The 16,203-nt window shown below is 31.5% G+C and overlaps 2 protein-coding genes across 6 annotated transcripts in view; both read right to left on the reverse strand.

Moving 5' to 3' along the window:
• Positions 1–16,203, reverse strand: part of LOC127712432 (rabphilin-3A-like) — a 362,038-nt gene that overhangs the window by 338,520 nt on the left and 7,315 nt on the right. For 3 of the 5 annotated variants that reach the window (XM_052218870.1, XM_052218874.1, XM_052218872.1), the window contains exon 2: positions 11,674–11,710. The exons of 1 other annotated variant lie outside the window; for it this stretch is intronic. The gene's annotated coding sequence lies outside the window, so the exon portion shown is untranslated. Of the gene's footprint in view, positions 1–10,902; positions 10,931–11,673; positions 11,711–16,203 lie in introns of all 5 variants that reach the window. One more of the 5 variants, XM_052218871.1, reaches the window with a different exon arrangement.
• Positions 1–16,203, reverse strand: part of LOC127712430 (zinc finger protein 862-like) — a 307,602-nt gene that overhangs the window by 11,807 nt on the left and 279,592 nt on the right. The window lies entirely within an intron of this gene.

The raw sequence follows: 16,203 nt of genomic DNA on the forward strand, positions 1-16,203 counted from the left end.
TTATTAACAAAATGTAGTGTGTGCTTCATAATTGCTCACTGTATGTCCCCTTCTCTTGCTTTTGAGTGAAAGAAATATATACCAAACAATATGGAAGCCACAGAAGAAAGTACATGGTTTAGCTTATACTAATATCAAACATTAAACTTGGTATCAAATATTAAGAAGCTATTATTTGTAGCTTTGTAAGATGTATATCAATATAAAGAACAGGAATGATCATGATTGTAATTGGACAAAGAGAAATAAGATAAAATGATATGGATCTGAAAGTGTTTCATACAATATAGCTTACAAATATGAAGCTTGGTACCAAATACCAATTAACTCTGATTTGAGGTTGCTTCGAAAAATTGTGACTAAAATTTGTTCCAATGTCCCCCACTTTGCACATATTTTATCTATCCAAGGTACAATTAAGGGCAATAACTAAAAAAAAAAGCACCTTTTTTTGTTCTTTAAAACTTTTTCTTAATATCTTAGAGAAATAAAGGCTTCAGAGCAAATGCAATATGTGATTTCCATTATAATTAATATTTCCAAGGGGCATAACTCTTTAAAAATATTTGATCAGCACTTATTTTCGAAAGTGTCAAAGACATTGCTGATATAAACCTATGATATAAGTTTCATAAAATTCTGGCAAGAATTGTACACATGAGAGCACTAACAATGCAGTTTTCCATATATTTAATGTTTCCAAGGACAACTCTTTTAAAAATATTGATCTGCATTGATTTACGAATTCGTTCAAGACATTGCTAATATAAACCTATGATATAAGTTTCATAAAAATCTGACAAGAATTGTTCACGTGAGAGCGCCAACAAGACCGGACAAACAGATGGACGGACGCCTGGTATTTCTATGTCCCCCGCAATGCCTTGTGCGGGGGACAAAAAATCTGGAAACAGCAATGTGCTTTTTCAAGAAATGTGTTATTATAACAATATTTTATCAATTCTTTAATTTGCTTGTAATGTTGACATCAGAGGCAGGGGTCCCACTGTTCTTCATATATTCCATACAAGTTTCATGAGGATCAAATCATTCTCTTGTTTTTTGTATTTCCTGTGAACAAATAGATGACAAACAGGCATTTAATAATGAAACCTGAAGCAGGGATTACTGCACAATTATATGTGGAAATGCTGATAGAAAAAAAGTTAAGGATTCACTAGTATATGTATATATTGAATTTTTATATTGTTGTTTCTTTCATTAAATTTCTATTGAAGTGAGAATATTGTCCTCTTTAAACAATTAACATAAGGAATACCCACATCACATAAAAAGTATGATGACTAATGTTTCCCACATCTGTACCCTTATCAAACAGTCAAAGAATCAGCATATTGCAGCTTTATTGCTTGTCAATGACTAGTTTTATATAGCTATTTTAATCCATAGTTAAATACTGATACAATCACCCATTGAAAAATCAATCTGTAAACTACCAGTATGTAATTTTCATTGATTAAATTATAAAGTAAATCAAATTTTTATCAAGGTAACTATCTAATTAATTCATTCTCCTGGTATACCACATGTATGTCAAGCATAGCTCTAAGGCTTACATGACACATATACCATAATGACATATGAGATATTACTGTATATACTTCAAACATAATGGTTGTATAGGCGAGTCAAAGGACCCATCATTTTTGGTCATGGAGAGTTCAACAGTGAGAAAATGGAATAGTATATATCATTTCAGTCTCCATGACAACAAGAGCAAGGAAATTACATCAAATCTGAATTAATTACAAACTTTTGTTACAAAATGATGATATCTAGGCTCACAACTGATGCAAAAATGTAGTTCTTGATGAATCTTTGAACTCACCAGTTTGATCAGAAAATGATGAGTTCAGACAGATTTTGACGATTCCAGGGCTCATGAAACCAATGAAACCTAACATATAATAAATGCCATTTTTACATATAATATTATGTATAATTATAACGGTTCAAATATAATAAACTATTGACACAGAAAATATGCCTCACTTGTTTTGATTTTGAAACTGTTATATATAATGCAAATGTTGAAATTAAAATGGCAATATTTAAAAATGTAAACTATGCAAAACATTCAAAATTATGAACCATGACTGAAGGTGCATGGCCAAATAAACTCCATGGAAATAATAAATATCAATGCTTAAATAAAACTGCATACCAAATGACTAATCATAAGTTGGTAACCATTAAACTAACCTTAACACAAACTTTTACATGTAAACTATGCAAAAGTTTCAAAGTCAATGAACAATGATGTGGGGGCAGGGCAATTTAAAGATTTTATTGTTTCATAAGTCAATTGTATTCAAACAAAGGGATTGGATAAAGGCTCCCATAAAGAGGCGGGGCGATTTAATCTCCATGGAAATGAGACTTGCAAATCTAGATATACAACTGCTTAACATTTAATATCCTTGACTTAAAATTAGTGGTTCAACTTAATCTGATCTAATTACAAACTTATCATGTAAACCATGCAAAACATTCATAATCAATAGACCATGACTGAGCCAAATAATCGCCATGAAAATGAGATGTGCCAATGCTAAATCATCTGCATACCAAATATCATTGATCTACATGTACCACTAATGGTTGCCCTTAAACTGACCTAATCACAAATTAATATTTTAAACCTAAACAAAAAAAATTTCAAAGTCAATAGACCATGACTGAGGGGGCGGGGCACAATAATCTCCATGGAAATGAGATGTGCCAATGCTAATACAACAGCATACCAATTATCATTGCCCTACCACTAGTGGTTCCCCATAAAATGACCTAATCACAAACTAATACATTGTTGCCGCCACCACCGGCAACAGCACTAGTAAGTGTCGCTTTTTCAACTTCATCAAAAGCGCAAAAAAAATCTACGAACCTAACATTATTACATATGATATTGCTGTAAATATTTCATTTGGATGTATTACAATACATATAAATTAATGGTTCAAATATTAAAATCTATAAACCTAACATCATTATATGTTCCATTTTTACGTAGTATGAAATCTGAATTAATGCAATCTATAGGCCAATTTCTTAGACTGTACTGATTGGCTAATCAATTTTCTGACTTGTGCTTTAAAATACTTTGTCTGCGTAAATATGCTGACATTATCAAGTGCAAAATAGAATTCTTTATCTCTGTACATTCTACATTTGTATTTATCTTATCAATGAAATTTCATTAAAATATTTTTTAAGAACATATTTATTTGTAAATATCAACATGTTTTGTCGATAGAAATTTATATCAGTAAAAAATAATGAAAATCTGTGTATGCGGGGGGATTCCTGATTTGGTGATGTACAATGTATGTATGCCAGTCTAAGGCTAACTTGATGGTACCTTGATTATCGAAAACTCAAAACTGAAAACAAGTTAAAAACACATAATTTGCCAAATTCTCTCAAACCTGCATTTTTGGGCTATCTTCAGGCATTTAGAACTTGATCAACTGTTAAGAAATAGCCATAATCATGATAATATTGCAAGATTCTCAACATGCACACATAGAGCTGTGAAGCTGTTACATTACCTTTAAATGGCCCTATTGTGAAATAAATTCAGGGGAAATTAGCACAACCTCTTTGATTATAAAGTCAAATCTGATATGAATTTGTGAAATAGACTAATAGTCTAGAAGTTAGTCAGTTTTGCTTCCCACTTTCGAAAGTGGGGCAATTGTCTCCTTGTCCCTGGCTCCTACGCTCTGAATTTTAGCAGGCACTTTATTCCAATTGCAGAATTCAACCAGCCCTGAATTTTAGCAGGCACTTTATTCCAATTGCAAAATTCAACCAAACCGAATAGTGTATATGATAGATTTTTAATTTTCAATATCGCAAAAAGTCAATAGATGTCTAGATTTGTGTAAATTTTTTATGTTAGGTTGCTGACCCACCGACTTTTACTGAATATCGCCTCATCTTAAAAATTAGTATAATATAAGGTTTGGCTAATCCTCCTTCCCTAATTCAAGTTATTTACATGTAACCACTCCCCCTTTTTAATTGTTCCTTGATCCATTACTGATTAAGCTTATTATAGTGAACCAAAAAAGGCTTCTGTGATTTACCTCTTCTGTTTGAACAATTCATAACAACAAATAAAATAATTGTTATAATAAACATTATAAACGCTGTGAATTTTTTAGAGAAAAGGAACAACCAATGCATACTGTTTACACAGGCAAGGGTCACATGAGTATAGTTATAGAATTATAGTCACTTAAACTTCTCAAGTCTTGTATTGGGGAAGGGTGTCTGTTTGACCGAGTGTGTAATACACAATTAATCATGCCTGAACGAAATGCATTTATTCATTGAATGCATTATCCAGTTTCAGACAGTGCAAAACACATTTCACTTTTTTCAGTTGTCCTTTTCAACCCTCTTTGCACACAGAACCTAGCCAATTGATTGAATGTTTGACACTTGACGTAAGAAAGCAACTACAAGTTTCTTCTAGTAGTCTACAGGGAGATGGAAATCTGTATGATTTATTTGCCAGTTATCAGATCTTGGGTTCATCCAAGTTAACAGTACGTCAGTACTTTGATTACATATGATATATTACTGTAAATATTTCAAATGGTTGTATAATTAATGGTTCAAATATAAATTAAGATCAATAAACTTTATTTTGTAATTAAAAGCAGGTTTTTTTATTTTAATACACTGTCGACACAGAGATATGTCTCTCCTGTCAGCATAAAATTCAGAAAAAGACAATCTGATGGGCAGCAACATTGCTAATTAATTCAAAGTTGCTGGACCAACTAGTGGGAAGGGCCTCGAAATGGTTGACAAACTGAGATGTACAGACAGCAATCTAACTTTATAGAAAATATTGTCTATTGAAAGTAGTTCCTATCAAACTAACTTAATCAGAAAACTTTCATTGAAAATTGTCACTGAACCATGACCTAGGGGGCAGCTAAGGGCCTTGAAATAGTTGTCAAACTGATATGTACTGATAGTAATGCAACTTTATAGAAAATATCATTGATCTACCGCAAGTAGTTCATATCAAACTAACTTAAGCAGAAAACTTATCATTGAAAATTGCTAATTAATTGAAAATGACTGAACAATTATGGCCTAGGGGGCAGGGCCTCAAAATAGTCGTCAAACTGATATGTACTGATAGCAATGCAACTTCACACAAAATATCATTGATCTATCACCAGTAGTTCCTATCAATCTAACTTAAGCAGAAAACTTAACATTGAAAATGGCTAATTAATTCAAAGTCACTGGACCATGGCCTAGGGGTCAGGGCCTCAAAATTGTCGTCTAACTGATATGTACTGATAGTAATGCAACTTCATACAAAATGTCATTGATCGATCACAAGTAGTTCCTATCAATCTAAATTAAGAAGAAAACTTAACATTTAAAATGGCTAATTAATTCAAAGTCACTGGACCATGGCCTAGTGGGCATGGCCTCAAAATTGTCCTGAAACTGATATGTACTGATTGTAATGCATCTTCATACAAAATATCAATGATATATCACAAGTAGTTCCTATCAAACTAACTTAAGCAGAAAACTTAACAAATGTTGACGCCATCGTCACGGGAAAAGCAATCCCTATGTCTGGCTTTCCGCGACGTTCATTGCAGGCGACAAAAACCTATGCATTTTACTCTTTTATTTAAGGTAGATCATAAGTATATACTTTTTGAGATAGAATTTTTTTATACTTTGCCAAAAGGAAGATTTTACTATGCTTTTTTCAAAAATATAATAAAAAGTATGGGTCACCGTGCTATTTTCCAAGCTATGAGTCATTGAAAATTGCCTAAATTTGGTTAGATTGTTCTTGAAAAAACACATTTGTGTGCATAAAAAAAATTCTACGAGATAGAATTTTGAAATAAATTGTAAGAAGATAGGTTTTATAATATGTTTTAAAAAAATAAAAAGAAAAAATGGTGTCACCGAACTTGTTTTCTTGCTACAAGTAAAAATAAAAAAAATCCCTATCAGTCCAGTATATATTTTTTACTAAAAGAGTTATCTCCCCTTAAATGGCTTATTTGAAAAAAAAATATTCTAAAAACACAAAATTTGATATTTGTTTAAATATTTTAAATATCACAATAAATAACAAAGTTTTTTTTTATATAAATAGACAATCTATCCATTAAATTGCAAATCTGTCTCCAAATTTGCAGATTTGGGCAAATAACTAGACCAATTTTGTACTGAGATTGTCCAATCCAAGATGGCGGTATACCATGAATCTACCTTAAGTTTTTAGGTTCAACTACTACAAGACCCAACACTAAGTATCTTAAGAACAATGTAATAGTTGATAGACAGTCAACACAATGTTAAATAAAAAAACAGAGTTCCAATGTCCCCCGCGTTGCACATATTTTTATCTATCCAAAGTGTCTATTTATATATTATAATTTTTATCATACAAGGCAAAACGGCAAAAAAATGTTACAAATCGTCATTAAAGGGCAATAACTCCAATAAGGAGTCATCATACGATTTCCTTCATATTGTCTTTATTGTAGACCTTGTCTTGCTGATCACTTTTGCTTATTTAAGTTTCAATCAATCCATTACAATTTTTAAGATATAAGGCAAAAACGCTAAAAATTGGTAAAAATCGTCATCAATGGGCAATAACTCTAATAAGGAGTCGACTGAAGATTTCGACCATGAAGACTTATTTGTAGAACTTGTCTTGCTGATCATTTTTGCAATTTATAGTTTTCAAGATAATAGGCAAAAATGAAAAAAATGGTAAAATTTGTCATTTAAGGGCAATAACTCCTATAAGAAGTCGTCTGACAGTTTTGACGTATAATAACAATTGGTAGAGCTCAACATTCTGAACATTTTTGCCCTGTCAGATTTTTCTATTTATAACGGTTTTCAAAATAAAAGACAAAACTTGCAATTTACCCCTATGTTCTATTTTTAGCCATGTCAGCCTTCTTCAAGTTTGCAGGCCGAGTCATCTGACATATTTTTTAAACTAGATACCCCAATGATGATTGTGGCAAAGTTTGGTTAAATTTTGGCCCAGTAGTTTCAGAGGAGAAGATTTTTGTAAAAGTTAACAGACGCAATGACGGACGCCGACGGACGACGAACGCCAAGTGATGAAAAAGCTCACTTGGTCCTTTGGGCCAGGTGAGCTAAAAAGCACTTTTTTTTTGTTCTATAAGACTTTTTTTTAATATCTTAGAGAAATGAAGGCTTCAGAGCAAATGCAATGTGATTTCCATTATAATTAATATTTCCAAGGGGCATAACTTGTTAAAAATATTTGATCAGAACTTATTTCCGAAAGTGTCAAAGACATTTCTGATATAAACCTATGATATAAGTCTCATAAAATTCTAGCAAGAATTGAACTTATGAGAGCGCTAAAAATGCAATTTTTCCGTATAATCAATATTTCCAAGGGGCATAACTCTTTTAAAAATAAATGATCGGCACTGATTTTTGAACTCGTCAAAGACATTCATGATATAAACCTATAATATAAATTTCATATAAATCTGGGAAGAATTGTACATATTAGGGCGCTCATTGGGCAATTTTCCATATAATTAATATTTCCATGGGGCATAATTCTTTTAAAAACTTTTGATCGGCACTGATTTTGGAACTCATCAAAGACATTGCTGATATAAACCTATGATTTAAGTTTCAGAAAATTCTGGCAAGAACTGTACACATGAGAGCACTAACAATGCAATTTTCCATATAATTAATGTTTCCAAGGAGCATAACTCTTTTAAAAATAATTGATCAGGACTGATTTTCGAACTCATTCAAGACATTGCTGATATAATCGTATTATATCAGTTTCATAAAAAAATCTGGCAAGAATTGTACATGTGAGAGCGCTATCAAGACCGGACAGACGGACAGACAGACAGACACCCGGTATTTCTATATACAATAAAGAGCTGCGCGATGAGCGCATGATACGCCCGTCTCTTTTTCAAGGAATTAAGTTCCATAACTCCTCAATGTCATATTAGAAATTCATAAAAAGCAAAAGGGAGGTTAATTTAATAGATAAAGTTTCATGAAAACTGCTCAAATCACTTTTGAGTTATTGTCCGAAACTGGAAAATCCCCCCCACCTCAATAAATAAAATCCCATAACTCGGAAACGTTTATATAAATCGAAAGGGAGCTTATGTCAATAGATATAAACAATTCACCAAAGTTTCATTTAAATTGGGGAAAGCGTTTTTGATTTATTGTCCGATATATTGTCGACAGACAGTCAGACGTACAACTGTATACAATAATACGTCTCGTAAACGGGCGTATAAAAAGGAGCTATAAGGGAGGTGTAGTCAATAATGAATGGAAATGCCAATACATTAAGTAAATCAGCTAGATTGATCAGAATTTTACTACAAAACAGATAATCTGAAAATTAATATTTCACTTAAAAACATGTGTCATTAAGCTTAAGGCTCCAAAAAGAATTGAAAACAGACATTTATACTCCTGAATTCATCAACTATTTTTACCTAGTAGTTACGTAAAGATAAATAGCAGTCTTTATAATGATTATACCAGGATCTTCCAAGATCAGATCTGCCTTTCCGATTTGGCTGTTGTTAGAAAGAAAAACAGCTGTGACTTTTGAATCCCAGTAGGGATTAAATATGTCACTGTGGTCTAGCATGTTTGCCTCCAATGGGGAAGATGGTAGATTTGGGTTAAAACAAAAAACTGGTATTTGCTACTATTTAACCAGGCAACAGCATTTAGGAGTATAGGCCTAACAGGTCAGTCAGGATTTAGATTAGAGTGCCTTAGTAGGGACAGGTCAGCTTGGAGTCAGATCAATGTGTCTAATTGGAGTTATATGTTTTCTAGCTAACTGTTTCCATGCATTTTATAGATATAAGAAGATGTGGTATGAGTGCCAATGAGACAACTCTCCATCCAAGTCAAAATTTATAAAAGTAAACCATTTTAGCATGTTAAAAATTTACTCAGCATCCATATCCCAAAATTGTAAACAAGACCTAGTTTGAATTTGTGATAAAACTTGTTTAATGATAAAGGTATTTGAAATTTTGCATAATTTGTCGAATAACTTTACGTAAAATAATAAACAGCTGCGCCATGAGCGCATGATACGCCCCTCGTCTTGTGTGTGAATTTTTATGCAATAAGCATAAATAGTTTCTAACATACGGCGTGACATGCGAAAACCCCCTTTCTTTTTTTACAAAAAACTCAATATCTATAAAATAAAATTTTGAATCAAAACCAAAAAGTATACAGATCTTAAGATTAATATAACTAAGAAGTGTGTAAAATTTTAAGCAATAATCATAAATCGTTTTTGAGATACGGCGCGACATGTGAAAACACCCCTTTTAAAAAAAAAAATCAATATCTCAAAAATAAAATTTTGAATCAAAACCAAAAAGTATACAGATCTTTAGATTAATATAACTAAGAAGTGTGTAAAATTTTAAGCAATAATCATAAATCATTTTTGAGATATGGCGCGACATGTGAAAAACCCCTCCCCCTTTTTTTACAAAATACTCAATAACTCAAAAATAAAATTTTGAATCAAAACCAAAAAGTATACAGATCTTAAGGTTAATATAACTAAGAAGTGTGTAAAGTTTTAAGCAATAATCATAAACTGTTTTTGAGATACGGCGCGACATGTGAAAAACCCCTCCCCCTTTTTAACAAAATACTCAATAACTCAAAAATAAAATTTTGAATCATCACCAAAAAGTATACAGATCTTAAGATAAATATAACTAAAAAGTGTGTAAAGTTTTAAGCAATAATCATAAATTGTTTTTGAGATACGGCGCGACATGTGAAAAAAAACACACACCTGTTTTAGTTACTAAGTCCCGTAACTCAAAAAGTTTTAATCTTATTTTCACCAAAGATCGTTTGACCATCATAAGAAACAACTATGTTAAGTTTCATGAAATTTGGATAAGTCATTCTCTAGTTACGGTGCGACATGTTTACGCCGGACAGACAGACGGACAGACAGATGGACAGACGGACAGACAGACGGACAGACAGACGGACAGCGGACATTTGTATAACATAATACGTCCCGTCAAAAATTTGACGGGCCTATAAAAATTATCAAAGTTAAAACAATGATTGCTCAGCATTGAAAATGTTTAAATGTTTCAAATTATAACATTATATTCATTGTTAAAATTTACACCTCAAAGCTGTGAATGGTACAACATTAAAGTCATTGTTAAAATTTACACCTCAAAGCTGTGAATGGTATAGTTTGACCACAACTTGAACACAGCATGTTGATAAGTGAAATTTACACACAGGAATGGACTTCCAGGACTCTTGCCTTGGTAACTTCCTGGATTCACTGTATTATGTCCTCCCTCGCCTAGATTTTCCATCTACAGGTAAAGTTTTCAATTAAACAACAGAGACAACTGTTAACTTACCTGGTAAGCTTTGGCAATACATGTATATAAGCACACATAAAAATTTTGATTGAAAGTCATACATGTCATAAGGGGACTATTACCGTGGAGGGTATAATATTCTAGCAAAATCTGGTCCAAGCAGGTTTACTGCAATTGCAGATAAAAATATCATTTGTATTCAAATGATTCTATAATTATATTGACAGCTATGTTAGTTTTCCCCCAAGCAGCTTATTATTAATTATTGCTCTGAAGGTAGATCAGTCCATAAGGTGCCACTCAATTTGATGGCAATTAAATTCATGGTCTTCTAATTGTTCATCAAAAATGCAAATGCAATGCATACATAATATCTTACTGCAGTCTTCATTATAAATGTAAGATGTGTAAATTCATAGAAACCCTAAAAAATACAACTTACCCTGAATACATGTAGATAAAACTATAAACTACAAAAAAGTATTGTCTAAATAGTAAAATTAATAAATCCATAACATAAACACATGTTCCAATAATGAGTCAATTATAAAACTGTCTCCCATCCTTCTCTATTATGAGGTAGACACCATGGCAACCAATAAGAAAATCAATAACCTATATAGAACAACTATAATAGTATCAAGGAAAATTGATTTTACAAAAAAAATATCTGATTTACTTTTTCTTCAAATATTCTCTATCAAATGTTATTGTTAATCAGATTCATCTGACATTTTCAAATTAAAAATAATTTTTAATACATATCCTACATCTAAAGTATTTATTATGGCACCTTAAATGATTTATTCAATAGACCAATATTTCTTTGGAGCTTCTTTTGGTCCCTATTTCTTAGATTTAATTTTTATAAATTCCACGTACATACATGTACACACTGTGGTCAAATAATAGGACAAAATGTTCATGTTAAGTGATTTAAATTTAGGTGGGAATGAGTTTTCATACTTTTGTTGAGAATAAATAAAGAACTGCTGACTTAACTCCTCCTAAATTTCTTGTTGGTAAAGTTTCCTTAAGTGGATACTGATGGTATGTAGGGTTAAATACCGCTAAATTGACAACAACACTTAAGTAAGCTGTAACCTTTATCGGTCAACTTGTTTCGCCGCTTAGATTCACATCTTGTTCGAAATTCATTTCTCTTGTCTTGTTGTCATTCTATATTATGATATTTCTATATAATTATACTTACGAACTTTCAAATGTCCAACCGCCTCAATGTAGTCTTCCTTAAGTAAAAAAAAACCACCCAAAATAAAATAAATCAACTCACAATTGAAAAGAATAACATGGAGAAACCAAGACATGATATATATTTTATAAATTACAGAAGCTTAAATCATGCTAATTATCAATGAGACATAAATCTAGTTTTTGGCATGCATTGACAATTAACGCTTTAAGAGTATAATTTATGAATTGATTTATGTCAGCACTTGTGTTCTAGTGGTATCCTGCATAGACTGAAGAATATGATGTTAAGCAAGGAAATATGGGTAAGTTTGAACCCTTACCCATCCCTTTGACATTCAAGGACTTTTGACGTTTTTTACCCGAATAAACGCTGTCCAATTTCAATCAAATAGAACATTTTAACAGAAGCTCAAGCGAAGGCCAACCTGGGATCATTTGAAGATAATTGATTGAATTTTCCAAAAAAAAAATATTTTAAAGAAAATATTCCTTTTCTTGGTCACGGTGGTATCTCTCAAAAAGTCATGTGACTTGTTTAAAAAAAATTTTAAATATACAATTCAAGGGTAAATGATATCGTACAGGCATTTTGATACCAAAATAGTATCTAGTTTTGTGCAAAAGCAATGCACAAAGTCTTTTGAAAATGGACTAGGTGCCGAATGTATATAGAAAGTCGAAACACATGCCAGAGGCGTCAAAATATCAATGCTCAAAACATCCAAAAAATAACAGATTTGTAAAGAATTTTGGTCAAAGTCAAATTAATTGCACAAGTATCTGTAAAAAAAAATGTGTTAATTTAAACTGTAAACAGAATGAGTCCTATACGAAAGAATATTCATTGACTTTACAATAATAATCTGGTATGGATGGCCACAGAAACCATTGGTAAAATTATGGAATATAAGTATGCAAGTCTACAGTCTACTTCTCTGGAAGTTAAAAAAAATTAGAAGAACATCTTCTAACTTCTTTTCTCTTATGAAGCCCTTTTTTCAAATCCCATTATTTTCAAGCAAATATATGAGAAAATAATACAGAAATGTTTGTACTCTTCATGGTTTTTGGATGATTCTTTCCAACTCAGATTCGTACCAACCAATTTGTCCCCAGTTGCTTGGTCAATTCATTCCAACTTTTAAAAGAACAGTGTTTAGCTATATGAACTATTAAAATAACCTTATTATGTTAATTTTTAAGTGTTGTACATATAGAATTTATATAAAATGTATATAAATATTTATTTCAATGTTTTATTCTGGAAATGACATATTGACAGTATACTATTTATTTAAGTATATATTTCATGACAATTTAATATACATATAAAATAAACTGTTATCACAGAGATATGTCTCGCCTTTTTGTAATTTTGATAATGTAAATGTTGAAGTTATAAAATAGCAACACTTTAATATGTAAGTTATGTAAATATTCAAAGTCGATGAACCATGACTGAAGATACATGGCTAAACAATCTCCATGGAATGAGATGTGCCAATGCTAATACAACTGCATACCAAATACCACTGACTTATTATAAGTCTTTCCCTTTAAACAAACCTAAACACAAACATTAACTTGTAAACCATGTAAAAAGTTTCAAAGTCAATGAACCATGATCAGGGGTGGCCAAATAATCTCCATGGTAATGAGATATGCCAATGCTTATACAACTGAACACCAATTAAGGATGTTCGCTCCTCTTGTTTTTGAATATTTTGCCAGATATTCGGAATCCTCTGGTTTTATCCATGTAGTGCCATTAAAAATATTTCCCCACTAACCCCTACTTTTCTTTTCATAATTTTATTACATAAAGTTTTAAAAGCTATATTTGAAAATCCTATAAAATCCTTGTTATTTTTTCATATTTTTTCAAAGAAAAAGGGTGCTAATGTTAAATGTATGAAAAGTCTAGAGAGAATTATTTCCCGCCAAATTTTCAATGGCTTATATCTCGAAAACAAGCACACGGACTCTTCATTTTTTTCTGCTTTTTTAGTTCCTTTATTTATATACTATCAATTTATAAAAGTCTTTTAAAAAGCTTGTTATTCTGAAACAAAGTAGCGAACATCCTTAACATTGACCTACCACTAATGGTTCCCCATAAATTGACCTAATCACAAACTAATACATGTAAACTATGAAAAGTTTCAAAGTCAATAGACCTTGACTGAGGGGGCAGGGCCAAATAATCTCCATGGTAATGAGATATGCCAATGCTTATACAACTGCATACCAAATATCATTGACCTACCACTAGTGGTTCCCCATAAATTGACCTAATCACAAACTAATACATGTAAACTATGAAAAGTTTCAAAGTCAATAGATCTTGACTGAGGGGGCGGGGCCAAATAATCTCCATGGTAATGAGATATGCCAATACTTATACAACTGCATACCAAATATCATTGACCTACCACTAGTGGTTCCCCATAAATTGACCTAATCACAAACTAATACATGTAAACTATGAAAAGTTTCAAAGTCAATAGACCTTGACTGAGGGGGCGGGGCCAAATAATCTCCATGGTAATGAGATGTGCCAATGCTAATACAACTGCATACCAAATATCATTGACCAACCACTAGTGGTTCACCATGAACTAGACCTAATCACAAACTAATACATTGTTGACGCAGCCGCCACAAACAGCATAACTATTTCTCGCTTTTTGACTCCGTCAAGGCGAGACAAAAACTACAAAATACTTTTATTTTCAAAGAAATCATTATTTTATTTTAATTCCTTATTGCATTTTCATACTATGATCATAAAAGTCTTTTATCCCAATCTTCCTTTTGAGGTGTGGAACCTTGTGGTACAATTTAATAGAGATCCACACATGTACACTTATACTCAAGTTATTGTCCTAAAACAAGAAAGATACTTGTTTTTGGCCCCTTTTTGGTCCCTAGTTCCTATACAGTTATGACAATAACCCCCAAAATCAATCCCAACCTTCCTTTTGTGGTATGGAACCTTGTGGTACAATTTCATAGAGATCCATACACTTATACTCAAGTTATTGTCTGGAAAACAAATATCTTTGGATGATGACGTCATTACATTATACGATCGCAAAAAATTTGTGGTCGTATAAAAATGTATAACTTTATTAAATAAACTAATATACTTCACACAATTCTGTGTTTTTCAACACATTGTTTGTTAAAATCCAATCATAAATGCTTTCAAAATAATTTATTGAAAAATGTAGTTTTATATGAAATATACAGCACAAAATTGTATGGGATTTATTATAAGTGAAAATTACTGTTGCCATGCACTGTACACTGATCTATACAACAACTATAATATATGGAGACATATTCATTAAAAAAATTAGGAACAAATTGTTTAGTCCCAGTAATAATGAACTAAAATCAGTTGGAATGAATTGACCTTTGATTTGGGACGAATTGGCTTGGAACGAATCGAAATTGGAAGGAATTGACTAATGTTCACTTTTCATTGATATGTAACTTTTCCTTCATTTAAGCTATATGGTGCCCAACATGCTCATAATCAAGCACTACAGAAGCAAAGTTTTGTTACTGCAATTCCAACTCCACTAACAATTTTCAGGACTTTTTTTAGATTCGTAACGTCCCAGAAAAATAGGAACAAACAAAGAATTTCTTAAATTGTTCCTATGCTAATTTTTAGATTGCAAAAATGGAATTATCATCATTATATATTTAATTGGTTAAATATTGGAACAATATCCTAGTATCATGATCAAAGTACAAATTAAAATAAACTAAAGGAAAATTCATGAAATAATAATATATGATTAGATTATTATAAATGACTACTGGTATGTGGTTTGCGAGAATATATTAGCAATTGTCCAAGTAATTATAATACGAAGATAAATATTATCTATTATGATTATTTTATAAAATTAGAGATGGGTATGTTATTTTTTTTTAAGAAAACTGTGAGAGTTTTCCAAGGGAGATGTGTGTCTAAATAGCAAATGACTACCGTCTCCAAAAAACAAATTCTGCAAAGTCAATTATTTGTTTTTATGTGCACCCCTCTCCCAAAATAAAATAAATTAACTCAAATCAAAAGTTAAAATAGCAGGTACACAACTTTGAGTTCCACCTAAAGAAAAATGAGTGCAAGTTTTTTGGAATCACGTCAATTCTTTTTCAAGATGTCAATGCAATCTGTATTCATAAGTGAGTTTAGAGGGTTCAGCCGACAGGCATTTTTGACAATTTTATAAAATAATTAGACGATAAAAAACGTTGTATTTATAAGCAAATAAACAGAGTTCCAATGTCTCCCGCGATGCACATATTCTATCTGTCCATTTAAGGCAATTAACTAAAAAAAAATTTCCACGGGGCATAACTCATTAAAAATATTTGATCGGCACTGATTTTCAAAATTGTCTGAGACATTGCTATTATAAACCTTTGATATGAAATTGATAAAAATCTAGCAAAAATTGTAAATGAGAGAGTGCTTAAAATGCAAATTTCCATAAAATTTATATTTCTA

Source organism: Mytilus californianus, unplaced genomic scaffold, assembly GCF_021869535.1.
Source record: "Mytilus californianus isolate M0D057914Y unplaced genomic scaffold, xbMytCali1.0.p SCAF_8, whole genome shotgun sequence".
NCBI lineage: Eukaryota > Metazoa > Mollusca > Bivalvia > Mytilida > Mytilidae > Mytilus > Mytilus californianus.